This window comes from Lactuca serriola, chromosome 5, assembly GCF_051521515.1.
Source record: "Lactuca serriola cultivar US96UC23 chromosome 5, Lser_US96UC23_V15, whole genome shotgun sequence".
NCBI lineage: Eukaryota > Viridiplantae > Streptophyta > Magnoliopsida > Asterales > Asteraceae > Lactuca > Lactuca serriola.
Genome location: NC_136412.1, coordinates 191,050,441 through 191,069,367, shown reverse-complemented (window position 1 = coordinate 191,069,367; position 18,927 = coordinate 191,050,441). Strand labels below are relative to the sequence as shown.

At 32.7% G+C, this 18,927-nt stretch overlaps 2 long non-coding RNA genes across 2 annotated transcripts; both read left to right on the top strand.

The window, feature by feature from the left end:
* Positions 1-6,343: 6,343 nt before the first annotated feature.
* LOC145051384 (uncharacterized) lies at positions 6,344-7,683 on the top strand. Its single transcript, XR_013683588.1, has 3 exons — positions 6,344-6,518; positions 6,873-6,941; positions 7,553-7,683. It is a non-coding gene; the product is annotated as an uncharacterized LOC145051384 (long non-coding RNA).
* Positions 7,684-13,318: 5,635 nt separating this feature from the next.
* On the top strand, positions 13,319-15,077 carry LOC145051383 (uncharacterized). Its single transcript, XR_013683587.1, has 3 exons — positions 13,319-13,582; positions 13,853-14,358; positions 14,446-15,077. It is a non-coding gene; the product is annotated as an uncharacterized LOC145051383 (long non-coding RNA).
* Positions 15,078-18,927: the final 3,850 nt, after the last annotated feature.

The window sequence follows — 18,927 nt, the reverse complement described above, 5'->3', positions numbered from 1 at the left end:
TCCCCTTAGCAGTAGTGTCCGTCCCGATGATGATCCTTAGGCTAGGTCCCTTATGGTAGGTGTTTAGGGACGTAAAGTGAGGATAACGGGAACGGGTAATCGGATTATTGTTGATCGATGAAATTAATAAACTTATTTATTGTGGGTTGAAAACCCTATGTGCTCACCAGGCTCCCAAGCCTGACCCACTCAGTTTTATGTATTACAGATAGTGGCGCATGAGCATAGGTGTGATGTTTTGGACGAGGGATTACGGATATAGGCCTGTAGATATGAAATAATGTAGTAAGGCTTATATTGTACTGTTTATGCTTTTGATCTGTACGAACATGACATCCCAAGTCTTTTAATGAAATACATTTATATGGAAATGCTTTTGATAAATCTTTATCATATTTTTGTTTTGGGACAAATTCCGCAACACTTTCATTTAAAATGTAACTATGATTTTTAAACAAAGCATAAATAAACCGGTCTTTTCTGGCCGTGATTTTGGGGATGTCACAGTTGGTATCAGAGCATTAGTTTAAGCGAACTAGGAATTTGTAGGATTTCTAGACTTAAACTTAGAATGCTAAGTGATGATTGTGAGGTGTGAGCACTAGCTTATTTTAGGAATTGTGCCTAAAATGCTTTTATGTGCTAAATGCTTTGTGCATAATATGCTGTTAATTGTTCGGATCTATGGTCTGTTGCCGACCGGATCTGGAAACCTTATGTGTTTAGGATTCTAAACGTATGACTACGATATTAGAACTAGCATGTAAACGTTTCGGAGTGATAAGGACGATTTAAAACGTCTATCCTAAATAAAGATCTAAATTCACCTTATTCGGTGTATAGATCAAGATGGCAAGGACTCGTAGCGGAAACGTGAACGCAAATGGAGGTAGGAACCAACCCCCAGTGGTTCAGCAAATACCTGTTGTTGAAGAAGTTGCACCTGAGTCAGTCACCATGGCTGGAGTTCAAGCCATGATTCAGGCTATGCTAGCTGAACAAAGGGAAAAAATGAGACGGATGCTCCACGAAAATAGGGACGAACCTACCATACATGTTGAACCGACGGAGCCAGTTCCCGAGCCATCTGAGGAAGGGAACTATAGCCGCCAAATGAGTCAAGTAGGGACTCAAGGTGAGCAAAAGGATGGCCCAGAAGGGAGAAACAACAAGGATGGGCGGATGTACAAAAATTTCTTGGGTGCGAAACCACCAAGTCTCTCAGGAAGCCCAAAGCATGTTGAGATTATGGACTGGATCTTCGAGATGGAGATGGTGTTTGAGAGCTGCGACTGCAGCGAGAAGCAGAAGACTGCCTTCGCTGTGAGACAATTGAAAACTGGAGTCTTGAGCTGGTGGAAGCTATTGGCAGATACAATGTCACGGGGAGAAGCTCTGAAAATGTCATGGGATGAGTTCTTGGAACAACTGAAGGCGCAATACTGTTCAGAGATAGACCTGATTGATCTGAACAATGAGTTCCAAAATTTGAAGAAGGGGAGAATGAGCATCGATGACTATGCTGCTGCATTTACAGAAAAGATGAAGTTGTTTCCATCCCTAGTGCCAACCGAACTTTCCAAAATTGAGAAATTCGCAAACGGACTGCCGGCTGACTTTGGCCCAACAGTCAAGATGGCAACCACTCTGAAATCAGCTGTTCGAGCAGCTAAGAACATGGAGACCCAACAAAAGGAAAGAGGTCTGGAGAGGGCTGAGGTTGGTGAGAAACGGAAGTTCAATGGATCCTCGAAGTCCAACAAGAAGAGTAGATTCTCGAAGTCTGGTTCGAGGGGAGGAGGATCAGAAGCGAAGTGGTGTGACAAGTGCAAGAAGAAGCACTCTGGGAAGTGTGATGGAGGGGTCACTTGTTACAAGTGCGGAAACCTGGGCACTACGCCAATGAATGCACCCTCAACCAGAAAGCCTGTTATGGGTGCAATGAAGAAGGGCACATTTTGAAGGACTGCCCGAAGAAGAAGGAGACAGGAAGACCCAACATACCACCGAAGCCGAAGGCGAGAGCCTTCCAGATGACGCTCGAGGCTGCAAAGGAGGCAGCAGACGTCGCTTCAGGTACCTTTCTTGTAAATGGTTTGCCTGCAAATATACTATTTGATTCCGGAGCCAACTACTCCTTTGTGTCGCATAAATTTGGTGGGAAATTAGCATTGCCTGTAGAAAAACTAGATAATGCCCTGATTGTAGAAGTTGCCAGTGGCAAATTCGTACCTGTTAGTAATCGTATTAGGAACATCGTCATTGACCTAAACGAAAACGAATTCCACGAAGAGCTATTACCCATAGAGTTAAACGGTTTCGACATCGTTTTGGGTATGGATTGGCTTAGTGCCAGCGATGCTGAGATTCAATGCCGAAAGAAGATAGTAAAGGTAAACCCACCCGGAAAAGAATCATTTATGGTGTATGGGGACAAACGCAGAGTGAATTCTGGAATCATCTCCCTGATGAAAGCCATGAAATGTTTGTCCAAAGGATGTGCATCATACTTGGCATTCGTAATCGATGCCAAGAAGGAGAAGAAAGAGGTGCAGAATATACCGGTTGTGTGTGATTATCCAGAAGTCTTTCCCGAAGATCTTCCCGGATTACCACCTGATAGGCAAGTGGAGTTTCGTATAGACTTGTTACCAGGAACAACACCGATAGCAAAGGCACCTTACCGATTAGCACCGACGGAGATGAAGGAGCTCATGACGCAACTTCAGGAGCTGTTGGACAACAGTTTTATTCGACCTAGTTCATCACCCTGGGGAGCTCCGGTGTTATTCGTGAAGAAGAAGGACGGAAGTATGAGAATGTGTATAGACTACCGAGAGCTGAATAAGGCAACGGTGAAGAACAAGTATCCATTGCCGAGGATTGATGACCTATTCGATCAGCTGCAAGGTTCGAGCTACTTCTCAAAGATCGATCTTAGGTCAGGATATCATCAGCTAAAGGTGAGAAAGCAGGATATTGAGAAGACTGCATTCAGAACGAGATATGGACACTACGAGTTCTTGGTTATGTCATTCGGGCTAACCAATGCTCCCGCAGCATTCATGGATTTGATGAATAGGGTTTGTAAACCATTCCTCGATAAATCCGTGATAGTGTTCATCGACGACATTCTCATCTACTCGAAAAGCCAAGAGGAGCATGGCAAGCATCTACGGGAAGTATTAGAAGTGTTGAAGAAGGAGAAACTTTTTGCAAAGTTCTCCAAATGCGACTTTTGGATACGGGAAGTCCAATTCTTGGGTCATGTTGTTAACCAGGAGGGAATAATGGTTGACCCCGCAAAGATCGAGGCTGTAATGAAGTGGGAACGTCCAAAGAGTCCCACGGAGATTCGAAGCTTTCTAGGATTAGCCGGATATTATCGACGATTTATCCAAGGCTTTTCTTCGATAGCTGCTCCATTAACAGCTTTGACTCATAAAGGAGCTACGTATACGTGGAGTGAGAAACACGATGAGGCATTCGAGAAGCTAAAGAAGAAGTTATGTGAAGCATCGATACTTTCTCTACCCGATGGAGTCGAAGATTTCGCAGTTTATAGTGACGCTTCTGGAGTCGGGTTGGGTTGTGTTCTGACCCAAAGAGAAAAGGTGATAGCATACGCATCTCGACAATTGAAAGAGCACGAAAAGAACTACCCCACTCATGATCTGGAGTTGGCAGCGGTAGTTTTTGCCTTAAAGATATGGAGGCATTACCTCTACGGCACGAAGTGCAAGCTCTTCACTGATCATAAGAGTCTCCAGTATCTCTTTAATCAGAAGGAGTTGAACATGAGGCAACGACGCTGGCTAGAACTTCTCAAGGACTACGACTGTGAGATACTTTACCACCCAGGTAAAGCAAATATTGTTGCTGATGCTCTCAGTAGGAAAGTCAATCTGGAAAGGAAAAGGCCAAGAGCGTTAAGAATTGAAGTCGTCTCGACGATTATGGAAAGTATCAGGAAAGCTCAAGAAGAAGCTTTAGAGAAAAATGACCGAAAAGAAGAACGTTTGGGAAGAACGTTAGTGTTTGGTACAAACAGTCGAGGACTGAAGGTATTCCAAGATCGAATTTGGGTACCTAAGACGGGAGGAATAAGAGATCTTCTGATGGAAGAAGCACACAAGACCATGTACTCGATTCATCCCGGTAGCACTAAAATGTATAGGGACCTAAAACCCTACTACTGGTGGCCGACGATGAAGCTCGATGTTGCGAAGTATGTGGCCGAGTGCGTAACATGTGCGAGGGTTAAGGCACAACATCAGAAACCGTATGGGAGTTTGGAACCTTTACCTGTACCCATGGGTAAATGGGAAGACATGACCATGGATTTTGTGACTAAACTGCCCAGGACGAAGAACGGTCACGACATGATTTGGGTAGTCGTGGATCGTTTCACCAAGAGTGCACACTTCATAGCAGCCAACGAGAAGTGGTCTATGGATAAGCTCGCAAATGCTTACGTGAAGGAAATTGTAAGACTTCACGGTGTCCCTATTACGATTGTATCAGATCGTGATAGTCGTTTCACATCAAGGTTTTGGAGGAGTCTACAAGATGAGTTAGGTACAAAGTTGTGTTTGAGTACTGCTTATCATCCGCAAACTGATGGTCAGAGCGAAAGAACGATTCAGACGCTGGAAGATATGCTGAGAGCATGTACCCTCGAATTCCAAGGGAATTGGGACGAGCACTTACCTCTGGTAGAATTTTCCTACAACAATAGTTTTCACTCGAGCATCAAGATGGCTCCTTATCAAGCCTTGTATGGGCAGAAGTGTCGTACGCCGTCTTGTTGGCTTGAAGCTGGAGAGAAGCAGTTTATGGGCCCTGAGATAGTCCATGAGACTGCTGAGAAGTTGAAGGTGATTAGGGAAAGGATGTTAGCAGCCCAGGATCGTCAGAAGAGCTATGCTGACAAGAAAAGACGACCGATAACTTTCGAAGTTGGGGATTCCGTTTTGCTTAAAGTCTCACCGTGGAAGGGACTTATACGATTTGGGAAACGAGGAAAGTTGAGTCCAAGGTTTATTGGACCGTTCAAAGTTCTTCAGAAGATAGGGAACCAAGCTTACAAGCTGGAATTGCCCGAAGAACTCAATGGTATTCATAACACCTTCCATGTGTGTTATTTGAGGAAATTCACGGGAGATGTTCCCGACATAATTCCAATCTTAGAGTTAAGGATGGATGAAAATAAAAAGTTGATCGAAGAGCCTGAGACAATTGTTGACCGTAAGACTAAGAAGTTACGACGCAAGATGGTCGACTTGGTGCTAGTCCGATGGAAACATTCGAATGGACCGAATCTCACTTGGGAAACAGAGGATGACATGATGAGTCGCTATCCACATCTGTTTGCTGATGCATGATTCCGGGACGGAATCATCCTAAGGGGGAGAGAATTGTAACGCCCGGGTTTCAGGGCTAAGCATTTTTGTCAATGTAATAGTCTAGGTCAACTCTTGTAACTCTTTTTGAAGTAATAAAGATGAAATATTTGAGTATTATGTGAATTATATGTGTTTATTATTTAATTATAAATGTATAATTAATAAAGAATAAAAATGAGCGTCAAAATTAAAGTGTGAGATAATCTCGATATCTCTACATAAAGTTGTAGAATATGTCTCAAGGTTTCCGTGCATATAAGGAACGCCGAAATCCGAGTTATAACGAAAAAGTTATGACCCGTCGAAGTTTCACGACAGAACCGGCACGATACCGGGAAGCGTGAATAGTGAATTTACGATAGAGCGAGATTTAGCCTTAGTGATCTAAACGAAAGTCGTAGAATATGTTAAACTAAGAACATCGATAAAAAGAACGCCCAAATCTGACTTCGTATGAAGAAGTTATGAGATTTTAAACAGACCAATCCTGTCCCGGCTTGTTAAAAATATAACTTTAAAAATAAAATCAAAATTAGCCGACGGAGTCTAAACGAAAGTTGTAGAGTACGTCTTCACCTACGCGTGGATATAAAGAACGTCAAAAACGGAGTTCGTATGAACGGGTTACAAATTATAATAGCATATTTACGTATTAAAATAAAGTATAAATCATGTATACGTACACATATATATATACATATGTATATATCATTAGAAAGGTATCGACGATGCGGTCATTATAAGACTAATGTTGAGTTCTTTCGACATTAGTTTAGTACAAATATCATTAAATCCATTTATAATAGTATTATAGAGGGGTGTTTAGTTGTTTATATAACTAAAAGGTCATTAAGTAATTATGGAGGGTAGTTTTTGAAAATTCAATTAGTATAAATAAGAGCCTTGGGCTCTCATATTTCTTGCACCATTCTCTTGATTCAAGAGTCTTTCTCTCCTTATCCCCCGAGCATTTCGGTCCCTCGTGATTCGACTTCTCTTTCTGTAGCTTAGTATAGTAAGGTGAGCGCTGAAGCGCTGTACGAATCTTTCTTAGAAAGATTCAGCGACGAAGTTCTGCCCCTGCAGAGCCCGACTCCTAGCTAAAACCCCCTTGTAAGTAAGTTATGCTTACCTTATTTTAATATAGCTTATATTTAAAATTAGTATTGTTATTATGAACTTATAACAAATATTTGAGCTATTATTATAACTTATATAAGTGTCGTTATAATATTTTTTTTAACTACTCGCGGTACGAGGAATCTGGTTTAAAGGGCCGCATAGGGTTGTTGGATTTCAGAAGTGCTATATGCCAAAATGGTCCTGCCCTCCGTGGTTTATGTCCGGCCCCTGTCTGTACATAGTGGTTGGAAAATATTGTTTAACGCTTATATAATAATAATAATACTAAGACTAATAGTTGGTCACGGTAAATATTAGACTAAAATTTAGCGATAATAATGCTAGGTTTCGTCGAAGGAAAATAGAATCTTTAGAAGCAAGCGCTACCCGATTTTGGAATCATCACCTTAACAAGTGAGTGCATAGTTACTTTCAACTTACACATAGATATGAAGTATTTTATACAAATTACGTGCTATGTGTGCATATTATCTGAATACTTGCTATCTATGCTAGATGAACGTTGTTATACATGTTTTCAATGATTTAAACTGTATATGTATTTTATATCTACGAAAATGTTGGGGTAAAACATGGGTAGAAGCAATAGGTGATGTGTGATAAAATGATGAGAGGCCTCGATGTTGATGTTGTTGATTCTGTCATCTAGCGGAGTATGGATGACGACCACGTACTCTTCTAGACAGTCCAGTGGAACACTAGCAGGCTCGCAACCTGTAGGTGTTTGTGAACGATATGTTCACCGGTGTACTCCATCCCCCACATGGTTGCCTTTAGGACATTTATTGTTGAGGAATCCCCTTAGCAGTAGTGTCCGTCCCGATGATGATCCTTAGGCTAGGTCCCTTATGGTAGGTGTTTAGGGACGTAAAGTGAGGATAACGGGAACGGGTAATCGGGTTATTGTTGATCGATGAAATTAATAAACTTATTTATTGTGGGTTGAAAACCCTATGTGCTCACCAGGCTCCCAAGCCTGACCCACTCAGTTTTATGTATTACAGGTAGTGGCGCATGAACATAGGTGTGATGTTTTGGACGAGGGATTACGGATATAGGCCTGTAGATATGAAATAATGTAGTAAGGCTTATATTGTACTGTTTATGCTTTTGATCTGTACGAACATGACATCCCAAGTCTTTTAATGAAATACATTTATATGGAAATGCTTTTGATAAATCTTTATCATATTTTTGTTTTGGGACAAATTCCGCAACACTTTCATTTAAAATGTAACTCTGATTTTTAAACAAAGCATAAATAAACCGGTCTTTTCTGGCCGTGATTTTGGGGATGTCACAACGAACAAAGATAAAACAAACACAATTGAACATATATGAACATAAACAAACATATATTATGGTAATATAATAAAAAAATGAAACATAAATGAATATAAATAAAACGAACGTAGATGAACGCAAACAAACATTATAAACTAGACGAATTCACGTGCGTTGCGCGACGTATGTTAAAAATATATTGTTAGAATATAGTTTTCAGACACCTTTTAGTTACTTCGATTCATCAATTTAGGTTCTTTTATTATTATTATATTTAATGTTTTCCTTTTAACTATGTTAAAAAATATATATTGAATTTATTTTAAACATTATTTGATATTTTACTTTAGGTTTTAAATTTTACACTAAATTTTTTAGCTTATTTGATATATTAACGTAGGTTATTTATTTAACTATATATTGAAGTTAACAAATTAAGTATATCATATTGATAAGTCACAAATTCTTCCATTTATGATAATGTTTACAACTAAAAACATATTTAAGTTAAAAAATAAGTATAATGTATGGAAATATGAAAAGTTGGGAGTTTCAAATGAATGTGGTGAAAGAAAAAAAATATTTCCTTTATAATATAGTATGATATGATGATTATAGTTTTAATTTTTAAGTCATTGTGATATATACAATTATTTGATAATTTTATAAACCGTTTAAAATTATGTAAATTATACATCAAACGTATGATAATCTATATGTAACTGGTAATAAAATGTATGAACAAAAATATGAACTACAATTTTTAGTAACATAAAAATACAAATACATCTATTATAACATTTGTATTATAAAAGATATATATATACAATGAATAATAAAAAATTTGAAAAATAAACACCAACTTTTAATAACATAAAAACACTAAAACATTTATTATAACATTTATATTAACTTTTCCTATTTAAATCATAAATCTCTTCAAATACATTAATGTTTTTAATGAACAAAACTTTACAACCTAATAAAAGAAAGGAAAATAAAACGTTATTAGTGATTACTAATTAATAATCATAAGTTAAAAACTCTTGAGTTGTAACTAATAAATATACATAAATTAGAAAACTCTTGATTTGTAGTGTGAGTTTCAACTTGGAAATGTGTATTTATTATTATTATTATTATTATTATTATTATTATTATTATTATTATATTCGTCTGAATAATTGTTTTTGATGTATAATTTTAATCTCTTCAATTATTAAACATAAAGATATTTAATTAAAATTTTATAACATAAATAAGTGCATATATATGTTAAACAAATCACATATAATATATATTTTCGTAAATGTCATATATAATTCTTGTCGTAGTAATATGGATAAATTACTTTCATATGAAGAACATATCATGATAAGTCATCATAATTACATATCAAATGTTAAAAATTATGTTATCCTTTAAATATTGTCTTGTAAATATGTTGTGTAGGATAACCCAATAAAAAAATAATAAAAAATAAACATAATCAAAATAGAAAAACTACAATCAAATAAATAAGAACATTGGGTGGTTGAATATATAAATAAAAATGTTACATCAATATACATTTAAATCAAAAGAAAAACTAACATTCGTCTACTTTGGTCAAACAAAAAAAACCTATATCCATTTTCTGAATCTTCTTTCTTTATTGAACACCATTCAACCATAGAAACTTGATGACAATTCTTCACTTACCTGCAATCAAAATGTTTTTCTTGAAAAAGAAGAATGAGAAAGATATTCCAAGCAAAACATTGATGTTTGGAGAGTCACATTCAAGATTGAGTAATACATACAAATCACATATAAATGTCAAATGAGAAATTGAATATAAAGAAAGAATAGAAAAACTTCATTTGTTTTGGGTTAAAGAGAAAATCATATTACAATTACCATCGATGCGACATAACCCATTTCTTCAAATCATCATATTTGGACCGTGAATGCTTCAACTATATGAAAACTTTTGAATCATAATATCTTCAACCAAATGACGACTTTTTGTAAGAAAAATGTACTAATATAACTACATATATAATAAATGTGAAAGAGTGTGGGAGTTTGAAATGCATGAGGTGTTGAACTTATAGAATGTGTGATTTTCTTGGAATGGGATTATGTGTGATTAATTACTTTAAAGGTGAAAGGGTGTGGGGGTTTCAAATGCATGAGGTGTTGGCAAATTATTATGGGGGTTTCAAATGCATGAGATTCAAGAAAAAATGCTAGCTTTATAAGTATGTATGATAAACGTTCACGAACATAACTGAACGAACGAGACCATTGTTCATGTTCGTTCATTTATTAAATAAACAAACATAAATGAACTTCCCGCCGAACAGTTTACGAACGTCACCGAACGTCCAGTTAGTTTACAACCCTACATATAGTGAATGATGTAAGCAAAAAACACATTAAAAACAACATTAAATAATTATATTGGACGAACAAAACATAAAAAAAACAACATTAAAAATTATATTTAAATAAAATGTCAAAAATATTAAAAGATCTTTAAACCACAAAAACAAAGATAAATAAATAAAACAAAAAATAAATAATAATAATAATAATAATAATAATAATGATGATGATGATGATAATAATAATAATATGATTTTATATAATTTAGATAACTGATTTAAAAAATAAAAATTATTTTATAAATAATCTATAGTAATTCTATTAAAAGAAAGATAAAAAACAATTATATATATATATATATATATATATATATATATATATATATATATATATATATATATATAAAATTGTTAAAAGAAAAAGAAAAAAGAAAGAAAGGGTAATTTGTCTTTTTATATGGATCAAGGACCAAGAATACAATTTTCACAAACCACAAAGATGTAATCTATCAAAATTTAAACTTAAGGACCAAAACTAAGAATTCGATCAAACCACAGGGGCCATTTCTGTAATTTACTCTTTAAATTAAGTCATCTTTATGGTTAATTATAAGTACATTTTTTTTGTACTAATCAATATATATTCACATCTAACAACAATTAGTTTGTATCAATGATTATTTCTTACCAAAGGGCTAATGACTTAGCGGTATGGAGTCATCATCTCATATGAGAGGTCAGAGATTCAAGTCTCGGTGGAGACATAGGTGGTTATTTAGGAGTAGATTAGTTAGTTTGCCGTTTCAAAAAAAAAGATTATTTCTTATAGAAAATAGTTAGAGTTTTCACCGTAGTGGTGGTTATTGTAGTGATGGTTATTGTGTAATTCTTTGTACTATGGACGACGGTGAATGGAAAACCGTCATCCATATCACAGCCGTTCAATCTCTTGAAACTTTTAATCTCAGCCATTTAAACTCATTATTTACGGTTGTTGTGCATTTCTAGCAATTGGTTTCCGACGACCCTCCTCCTTCTTCTCCCCATGTTGCTTCCATGCTTCTTATTCACATTAATTCATCCCACGATTCCTCCTTCTTCTCCCCCACGTCCACGACGGTTGTCTTCCAAGAGTTTTATGGCAGTTCACGATCCCCCTATTCTGTCACGTTCTCGTCTTTCGCCGGCGGTTTTTATCATGTTGGAGCAATCGGTTTTTAGTTTTCATCACGATACGTAGCCTTCTTCCGCACGTTTTACAACGAGTGATTAACCTGTAATTTTCCCCATTCTTCTCCCCACGTTCTCTTCCATGGCTCATTGTATCCCTTTATCTCTCCAAACTTTGCATATAAGTAGAGAGGTTATTGAGTTGTAATGTTGTTTATTGCTCAAGCGAATGAGACTCCGGCAAGGGTGATGAGGCTCTCTGATAGCAACTCCTCTTGCCATTTGATCCTTCGATCAAGTATGAGTCGAAGATTTCGACGTCGATTCACCACCAACTACTCTCTCTCTCTCTCTCTTTGAGGGCTTTTATGTAATTTTGTTGTTGTTGATGATGTTGATTTGTACTTCAGATGGAGAAGGTGATGATGATGAAATGTAGCCTAAGCAAAATTGGACTTTAGAGACCTAATTTGTATCTTCGCTGGGTAATTCGGAAGGCATTTTTTTGTCTTTGGAGTTTTCTCTCTCTAAATTGACATGCGTTGCAACTACGATTGCAACCATGACGGATTTAGGCAAAACAAACTCCATTACAACAAATCTGAGCCTCCGGTTTTTTTTTTTTTTTTTTAGAGTTTCATAAGTAAGCATGCCAACTATTTGTATTAGTGCCTCTATGTTTCTTGTGGTTAATCTGAAAAGTTAATTGTTTGTTAATAATCTAAGAAGTCATGTATACATGCATTGCTACAGATTTTTCCTTCAATCCTTTGGAATAATTCTAGAAGCACCATGAGATTTGTGTATAAATGGACATCTATATCTTGCATCAGGCTAAATATTTATATTGGGCAGTTTAGGTTACATGTAATGGGGGAACTTTTGTATATGTTATAAAGGAGAGAAGCTCTCCCATTCAATGTCTAATATCTTCTTGATTACAGGTTCTTTTGGATTTTAATATCAAATGTATACTTCTATAAAAGAAGAAATTGATGTGGTGAGGTCGCTTTTTTTTAAAAAAAAACCGATGTTGTAGATATGGTGCTCTGATTAAGAGAAATGTTTGATTGTGCTTTCAGTTTTCTAAAATTTTTCATGTTATTGTTTTTGATTTTAGGTTCTTTTATTGTTGGTTATTGATGCAGGTGATATGAATAACATAGCAAGAGTATGAAATCCAATTGTGGACCATTGGCTGACAATTTGAAGTTCTTCAACGTGTTTGTTTATGGCATATTCATAAGGTAATTACTGAATCTCATACCCATAAGTCATAACCCTTACTATATCTATCAAATTTGAACTTCCTCATGAAAGAATGTGTAGTTTCCCCCATAATTCTTATATAGGGAGTTCTTAGATAATATTTGTGTGTGTTGTTGTATAGCTAGAGTGTATACGAAGACTTACAATCTAAAATATATGCTCTCAGATCTTCTTGTCTTTTCCATCATATAAGAATGATAGTTAGAAAAAACATATCTTTATAGTTAATATTCCTTTCATAAAAATCAAGTTTTAAAGAAACATTAAATCTAGTTATTTTGATTTTTTTTTCCAGTTATTACAGCTCGAAAAAAGATTACATGACCAATTTATTATTATTGGTGCTTTGGAAAAAGAAGCATCGAAACTTAGTTCTTGAAAACGAACTGCACACAAAGAAGGTATGTATATGGTCATGTTTCCCATGTACAAATGCTTTTTTTTTTTTCCGGCATGTGGTAGGCTTTTGTTTTTGACTTTTTTGCTTTCATCTTTTTGAAACTTTAATATTTGCTTTAATATTGTTCATGCAGGAAATGAGATCATGATGTTTATAGGCTTTTACTTCATGGTGCTGCTTTCTGTTGAGGTTATTATACTAACCATAAGAATTGAATTTTGCTATTTTTAGATTCATTTATTAAATTAAGGCTGTTCGGTTATGCTTTTTTTTTTTAATTGAATTTTGCTAAAATAATTTTGATCATTATTGTTCTCTGATTATTTAAGAAACAATTTATATTTCTTAGCCTAATTTGTGTAGCATTATATGTCAATGTATTTTATCAATGAATTTATAAGCAAATATATTTTTGTTAATTGGCAGGTAAATTGATCAACTTACCATGGTACGTATTGACAATATCCATAAGTCTCTTAAGTAGAGTCTATGGTTACTACATCATCAGATCATCTGAGTTGGATGGATACCTTCTTGATAAGGTTATATATATCATTCTTTGCCTTTATAATTAGTTTCTAATTTTATTATTTCTGTTTTACAATGGATGAACAACTACTTTTTTACTTCGTAATCAGATCATCTAAGTTGGATGAACAACTTCTATATTTTATGTTCCCACTCAGTGTAATCTTAATATCATTTTGCTTTCAATTTCTTTGTAAAAGGGTAGAGATTTCAAAGTACAATGATTTTATAGGATCAAAATGGTAATATACATTCATTTTTTTTTCATATTAATGTTTTTGTAGATTTGGAATTGAAGACTTGAGAGCCAAGATTGCAGACTTTAACATTTCAAATTAAGCATTACATATGACTTTTATCTTAAAACAAAAGAATAAAAAGAACTTGATACTTGAGGTGAGCATTGAAACTGGGCGAAGTGTTCAATTTTAGTTAAACTATAACTATTTAGAGTTTACATATATTTTGAGCCATGCAATACCAACACACGCATGATGTGCAAAATTCTGCAGATGTTTTGGGTTTTTTATTTGCTAAAAGTAGAACTTGTGCTATGTATAAGGTTTTTAAGCCATTTGTATTAATAGTTTTATAGTTAATATCTAAAACAAATAGGTAAATAATGTTTTTTTTTGGAATATTTGTAAATCAGGTCATGTGAATAGGATATTAGAATGCTTTCTGAAAAAAAAAACACAAAAACAGCTTGCACTTGAAGCCAAAATAAAAAATAAGATGGTGAATTTGAGATGACTAATCGACTTGCTTCTGGATCATGCATGTGAACTATGTGAGATGTTACTATATATGAACTTGAAGTTTCTTGCTTTTCGTTTTTGTTTGCATTTAACAATTTTGTTAAATTTAATCATTGCAGATTTGAAAGCAAATTTTCAAAAGCATATTATTTGTCTTTATACGTACATAAGAGGTTGTTGGGCTAATTCCTTGATGACTAGCAACTCTAATTGTCACATAGAACTGTGTGGTTACTCATGACACTTAGGTCACTAAAATTACTACTATTGATGAAGAACGGATGGAATGAATAATTAAATTGACGGAATGACTTTTTTGCCCTTAGACGATTTGGGGTTATTAATAATTGGCATGATCTGCATACCTCCATGGGATACACAAAAGTGGTGACTTATCCGATAGTTCTCGTATATTGTTGGAATGATAAAATTTTGTCAATGACCATTATACCCCTGGTCATTTTTGGCTATTTAAAGGATGTCAGTGAAAACCCGTTGACATGGGTGACTTTTACAGACAAATAAAGCAAAACTTGATTGGTATATATGATGAAGTCTTTAGAGTACATTGCTATTATGTGGTTGTTGAAGATTTTATACCTTCTGCATTGGTGACCTCTCAAGATGATTTTCTTTCATTCATGTTTTCATGTCTTTGAATGTTTTAGGTCATTTTGTTTTTTACCTTATAATTGGAACTCTATGTAACTTTGTTCAGCTTTCCGCTAACTCTTTTTTTTTTCTTTTAATATATTTGCTTGCCATTCTAAAAAAATTGTATAAAAGTGGTTATTGGTACATTTAATATATTCAATACATTTATGTAGTTGACCTTTATACGAGTGGAATTACCTGACTGACTGAATTATACAACATTGGCAAATTGATTACTTCTGTAGTTGTGCTCTAATATATTGATCCCATTTACTTTTTGCATTTTAGCCAATTGAATATTTTGTTTAAATTCTAAATTATATATATATATATATATATATATATATATATATATATATATATATATATTTGGTATAAATTTGCAAACTATAAATATGCAAACATTAAATTTATGGATCTGTATGAATGTTTCTTAATTGATATATAGATAATTTAAAAAAAATACATCACAACGTTTTAATATTGTTTATATGGTCTGAATGTTATGATAAACAATCATAGTTTTGATTTATCATCTTAAAAAAAGTTAAATCATAATGTCAAGATGTGTTTACTTCATTTTCATCACTATAAAAATGATGTCAAAGTCCAAGACTAAATATAATTGCATTCCACTATTTGTTTTAAAGAATAACTTAATCTTTATACATGACACAAAATCAGATTAAGTGAAGCAACTCCTAAAAGGAATTGACAAGCACCTTCAAGACCTGATACTTATATTTTATTTGATATGTATTTCGTATAATGGAAATGTTTACTTTCTATAGCTTAGATTAGATTTAAAAGAATTAATTATGTTATACGGTACTCAAAATTTATATAGGAATGGAAGCGAATTGACACCATCAAATCTATTCGGTGTTGGCTTACTCAACTCAATTCGTTTTAATGCATTTAGCCCATATTACAGTTGATTATAAAAATTAGCAATGGAAGTGCATTGCTAATTGTTGTAGATAACTCTCTAATGCGATTGTACTTGAATTTATAGTTGGTTAACTATCAAAAATAACTACAATGAAGGTAAATTGGTATAATGAACAAAAAATAAGTTTGTATGAGTGTATAATTGGAACAAATGAACAATATAAGTACAAAAATAAATGAATTTCTTAGTACGATGTTATACAAAAAATTATTATTATAATGACTTATTACGGTGCGAGCTTCTCCTATTACAAGGCGAGATATTCCAAGTTGTCTTTAACTTAGTTTTAATATGTTTTAAGACATTCTTTTTAGACCTTGTATTTTTTTTCAGTATTATGTTTTTTTTTTCTATGAGTTCATCTTACAGCTGTTACACATTTAATATTATATTGGACTGAATTGGGTTATCCATTTTTTTGTTTATTTTAAATTTTCTTTTTCTTATCGTCTTTAACTATTGTAAATTGAAAGTACATCGGTTTAATAAGAAAAACGTATTATCAAATTGTATACTTTGGTGGGAATATTTGCATGTCAACTTGCTTTTAAGTTTGTTGATAAAAAAAAATAAACCTTAGCAATGTTCTTTTTTTGATACCACACCTTACTTATTTAGTTTTTTTATGCTTTGATATTAGGCAATACATAATTGGTCGCAATGCAAAAAAAACATTACAAAATTGGTCCCTATAGAGAAAAACATTAGGTAATTGGTCCTTGTGGCAGAAAAAAAAAAGATTACATAATTCATGTTAACGCTGTTGTTGGTTCTGTGTGACCATCAGTTAAAATAGTGATAATTTTTTTCTTGTAAACAATCAATTAACCTGAAAAGAATTTAAAACTTTCTTATAAGACATTTATAAAATTAGAAATACTTGACAAAAAACGGAAGATGGTAACTAAGGGTTAACTCCTCATTCATGACATGTGTTTGAATAGCATTCTAACCTTTTTTAAGCTTATAGTAATGTGTGTTAAATGTGATTATGTTTATGCAGAAGTACATTGGTATTTACTTTTAAAAGATAGAAATATAATTGGATAGATTTGTGATGTACATAACTAATATAGAAAGGAATGAAAGTAATATGCTATAAAAATAAGATAAATCAATATTATTGTTTATATATTTGTCAACCTGTCCACCGGACGGGTATGACACTAGTTTATATTATTTTTAATGAGTTTTATTCATTAATGAATTAATGACTAGCCAAACACCTATACCAACACAAAACAGAGAATTGTGTAGGTATGATTATGTTCAAATTTTTTATTTTAACTAAGTTTTATTCTTTTATGATCAAATATATACTTCATTAATGAGTAATCACTTTGCTTTATCCCTACATTGTAATTTATTTATGTATGATTACATATTCATATGTGATATCAAATACGTTATATTTAATTATGATTACAGTTGTAGTTGATTTGATAACATCTTACTTGTGTTCTTTTTATGTATAATTACAATGTATCCATAAATAAAATAGTCTTATTTTCTAACGATTATAAATAGTTATGTATAAATACAAGATTCCATTTCCAATGTGGTTTTAATCATTTATAAATATAATATTATCAATATACATGTATTAATTCAGTTGTAGTATAATCATTTATAAAATAAAATGCATTAATTTAGTTGTAGTATATTCAATTATGAAAGTAATTGTATAAATATATGAAAATAATTGTATAGGATATTATCATCTAATAGAGTTGACTATTTCATTAATGTAGCTGTAAAATTCTTATATTACCCTTTAAAAAATGACTGGTCCACAATCATTCTTGCATTTTCAACATTTTTTTTTACATTCTCAACATATATATATATATATATATATATATATATATATATATATATATATATATATATTTTTAAAAATGAACCTTTTTTTTCGTCTTTTTGTTAAGAAAAGAGCAAAATTGTCATTCATACTTTAACACACTTTATTTAAAATACAAAAATTAATACGATTTATTCAAAGTTTAATACAGAAAACTTATTGAAAAATCATAGCGTAATACAATATATCACAGTTTAATACATAAAAATTATAGGTTAATATAATAAAGTTACAATTTAGTTTAAAAATATTATAAACTGACAATCATATTCTCAACTTGAAACTTATATTTATACCTTCAGATCTAAAGGCTAGTGTTTCATTCAAAGTTTAATTTACACAATATTTACAATACAATTTTTATATATCGTATTAAAAATTATAGAAAATCATATTTGTGTATAATGGTTTTTGCATCTCATATATATATATATATATATATATATATATATATATATATATATATATATATATATATATATATATATTCGTATTCTAAAAAATAGATAGTTTTAATCTCCATTTGACATATGTCAGTCTAATACAACTCTTCATTAATATTATGTCACATGCAAAAGAGATATATATTAGGCAATACTTTAAAATTCAAATTTACTTTTTCTAATTATATGTAAATTTGAAGTTATAATAACTTTAAAAATTTGGTATATGCGATAATTAATGATTTATTTATAGGAATTGATAAATAATTTTTGAATTTTTATTATGAAAATTTAATTTATTTTGTAACCATGGTTTCCACGGGTTATAAACTAGTATATATATATATATATATATATATATATATATATATATATATATATATATATATATATATAAACACTGCTATAAAATAAAAGAGTCCTTTTAGTGCCACATGGCATCCCCTCGGCCCATCCCCAACTTTTTTCCCACCTAAAATTTCCAAAGTTGACAAAATTATAAAAATGGTCCCTGTGGTTTGCCAATTTCTTTGGTAAGGTCTAAAAAAAAGTTTAGTAGCAAAAAATGTCTTTATTTGATGGTTTGGCTATGGTTTTGGTTTATATTTCGTTAACTTTAATATTTGGCTGTTAACTTTTTTAAAATGACAATTTTACCCTTAGGGACCATTTATGCAATTATCTCTTTTTA